This window comes from Anneissia japonica, unplaced genomic scaffold (genome assembly GCF_011630105.1).
Source record: "Anneissia japonica isolate Jap-2015-1 unplaced genomic scaffold, ASM1163010v1 scaffold287837_len168178_cov141, whole genome shotgun sequence".
Classification (NCBI taxonomy): Eukaryota; Metazoa; Echinodermata; class Crinoidea; order Comatulida; family Comatulidae; genus Anneissia; species Anneissia japonica.
This window is the reverse complement of record NW_022731697.1, coordinates 168401-172371: the sequence shown is the minus strand read 5'-3', so window position 1 is coordinate 172371 and position 3971 is coordinate 168401. Positions and strand designations below refer to the sequence as shown.

Genomic DNA, 3971 nt, shown 5'->3' with positions numbered 1-3971 from the left:
ATATACTATTTGTAAAAACAGGATGAGAATACCCTATGTAAGTGTTATATTATTATTATTCAACGAATCTTATTGCCTGTTTTCTCCCTAACTAAACTAGACCTACTGAAAATAAGTTAGAAATTTAGATTTGTATTTTCATTTACAAATTTTCAGCTAAGTTGATTACAATTTATCACAGGTTTTTTACATTACTATTTGTGTAATCTACATATTGTTATTATTATTATTTAGCGTTGAGACATTCTCAACAAAAACAGTTCTTTTCAGAACTACTTAGATAGGAGGCTCAGCGATACCCTATATTCTCATTATTATTTACACACCCGCATTATGCAAATTAATATTTCAACATTATGGAAATTAATAAACAACCATATATAAATTAATATACCAGCACATGCAAATTAATATACCAGCATATTCAAATTAATATACCAGCATATGCAAATTAATATACCTGCAAAATATGAAAATTAATATACCCGCATATGCAAATAAATATATCAACACTATAAAAAAATTCATACCCACATAATTATGAAATTATTATGTAATCATTCATTATTATGCAAATGGCCTATGGTGTCGCCCTTTCTACTTCGGAGTGCTTTGCCGATTGCATCGAGGACTGCTACGCTAGTGCGACGATTGCATTAAAAAAAATGTAGCGATAGTGTAGCGATTCTTTTAAAAAACAAGGCTTAGCTTGATAAAATTTACCATTTGAATACATTTCTGTTTGATTAGAAGTCATTGGTAAATTTTTAGAGAGAAGCAAATATGATATCAGACAGGTTGCAACAAAGTTTCTAATGCTATTTCACGACAACAACGCAGAAATGTGATAGCTGGATTTCAATAAATTTCTTTTAATATATTTTGACTGATTACTTTTATAATGTTGTTATTTTTAAAGCATTTTTAAGTATAAAAGTGCCATGTCTGGGTTTCTAGGGTATCTTGATACATAAGCCGCTGTGGCTCTCATGGCACTCTTTGGTGTTCAAATGCATACAGGTATGTATTTATTTTTTCAAAGCGTGTACACAAACAACCATGAGTAGAAAAATATTATTATTTCGCAGGCGAGACACAGTTTTTATCAAACTTACGCCAAACAAGTTTATCATGCATACCAGTACCATATTTCTGCTTTCACGTTTCTGCTTGCATGAATAATGAGTAGACGCTCCATCCAATACAGAATACATATTATTTATAAATTGGGATTTTAAGTGAAAAGGGGGTACTTTATGAGTTGTTTTGTTAAAGACAACACTTCATGAAGTAACGGGCGTCGTCAACAATGCAGTTTTGTCGAAAAACCTTTGTATAATTAAACTAAACTAAACATGACTTGACGGGTTCTGTTTTTCTCTGATATTGTTGTAATGTAATATGTAATTTTAATATTTGTGGCGAAGACAAGAAAAACTAGTAACTCCTTTCGGAAATAATGGCCAAAACATGTATTAAAGTTAACATTTTCTAATAAACTTTACATACCTAATACATCATCATGCTTAATTGTTCTTATTTTTCCCATTATCTACGATTTGATGCTGATTTGTTAAATACTAATCTTTAAACAGCTGTAGACTTAAACTCCTAAAACCTAATAATGAAATTTTAATACATTTTTAGAGCTTTAATTTTACTATTCAACACTGTATTAATAAATAATAATTTTTTGTGAGGAGTGACTGGTTTGACTTATCTTTGCCACATTCCTCTGTTGTTTACGTCATCAATGGAATGTCAGGATATGCATACTTTTAAAATGACAATTATAATAAATAAAACTGAATGCTTTGCGACTTTTTTTGGTATCAAAACCTTCCAATCACAGACACTATATTTCATAACTTGTGGATTGTCACTTACAACGTTTGAAGACTTGCTAAATCCTTGAAGACGCCTGACTGTAGTGTAACTAGTTCGTTATCTCCCAAATGCCTTTTAAAAAAGAAAAAAACAAACTATTTTTTTTTTAAATCTTCTGAAAACACTTACATGGTATTTATTTATTTATTTATTTCTATCTATTTCGGTATACAGTTTACAGCGAATGACTGAATTTGATTACATTACAACATAAAAACATACAGATACATTAAGAAAAAAATCATTGATATGGATTACCACGGTATACTGTATACATTAAAATTACCAAATAACTAAATTGGTATTAGTTCTAAATAATGGTTTAAAACGATGGTAATTATAAAGAAAACAAGTCGTTTTTTTTGTATTTTTTTGCGCCTCTTTTCGCTGATGATTCTTCATGTAATCATCAATCCTATTACCTAGAAGCATGTGAAATGTATACAGTATTTCCCATAAACAATCATTGGCTTTTGTACTTAAACAAAATTAAAATTACACGTTGTCTATAAAACCTGCTATAAGCCTTAACCCACCAATTTAAAAAGGGAAACAATTTTAATTATATGGAACCCGATGACATTGATATTGTCATAGTAATTGTTACCGTTTTTGCTAAAGTATCGCTATTGGTACAATGATAATGTTAATGGCATTGATTTGCCATATAATTACAAATCTATTAATAACTTATGTTACGCATTAACCTATTATAGTTTGTATATAATACCAGTGCATGACTATGAATGAAAACTGGTACTCAAAGGCCTATCAAAAATATTTCATTCAAATATAGAAAAAAAAAAAACACACACACAAATTCCTTTTTACGTTTTCTTTGCAAATAATTTGTTATAATTTCCTGTTCAATGATCATATGTATTCAATTTAATTTCTTTTATTGCTTCAAAATTCATCATACTCATGACTTTACAGAACAAATGTATAGTGGTGATTGTAGAAACAGTAGTAACATAAGATGGGGGTAATTAAGTAGTTTAAAGTAAGTTTGTATTTTTTTTTATTGTGTGTGTTTTGAGTAAGGGTTTGCTTCCTTAGCAGTCTAGTGGTAGTAGACCCGATGCATTAAGCAGTGGCAGAGGCTACTGTTGTATCGAACTTGCCGGCGAGATGTCTGTGTACCTTCACTTGTGAAAGCAGACCTTCCTTACTCAGTCAGTCGATGAATTCCCCCTAAACTTAACACTTATGGTGTTTTTGAGTAAGGGGCTACGTTTCGGACTCGAAATAGGGTTGCTTCCTTAGAAGTCTAATGGTAGTAGTAATAATAATAATAATAATAATAATAATAATAATAAATATGAAATAATAATATAATAATAATAATAATAATAAAATAAACTTTTTTTTCATTATGTTATATTTTGATTAATGTATTTGATATTGTCAAATAAATTGTAAATTGATTATTGATAATATGATGCTTTAATATCGTTTTGAACCTTGATACAAAGCTTTGTCTACACTATCAAATTTTATGTGACAAACAAATTTGATGTACCCATACTTGGGAACAATTACGTCATATCACATACTATCAACTCTTATTTTACATCACATTTTATGTGATGCTTTTTTATGAAATTTGATAGCGTAGACAAAGCTTTAAAAAAATACTGTATAAAACTACACTGCTTTTTTTAAATCATCTGAAAACACTTACATGGTATTTATTTATTTATTTATTTATATATTTTTCGGTGTACAGTTTACAATCGACAGCGAATGACTGAATTTGACTACATTACAACGTAAAAACATACAAATACATTAAGAAAAAAACATTGATAGTGATTACTATACTGTATACATTAAAATTACCAAATAACTAAACAATTGGTATGAGTTCTAAATAATGGTTTAGAACGTCGGTAAGTATAAAAAACAAGTCGTTTTATGTCTTATGTTTTAGGTGAGTCGAATGGCCGAGCGGTTAGCAGGGGCGCCGCAAGCTATAGCCATAATATCGGCGCTGGTTCGAACGGCACGCTCGCCTATGGTTCTGGTGGTAGAACAAGTCTTCTCGGATAAGGACTATAAACCGTAGGCCCAGTGTATACAAT

General features: G+C 29.8%; 1 protein-coding gene across 1 annotated transcript in view; it reads left to right on the top strand.

Moving 5' to 3' along the window:
• The window catches only part of LOC117115502, a 9941-nt gene continuing 5970 nt past the window's right edge, over positions 1–3971 (top strand). The window contains exon 1 of the mRNA XM_033259344.1: positions 1–37. The gene's annotated coding sequence lies outside the window, so the exon portion shown is untranslated. The remainder of the gene's footprint in view (positions 38–3971) is intronic.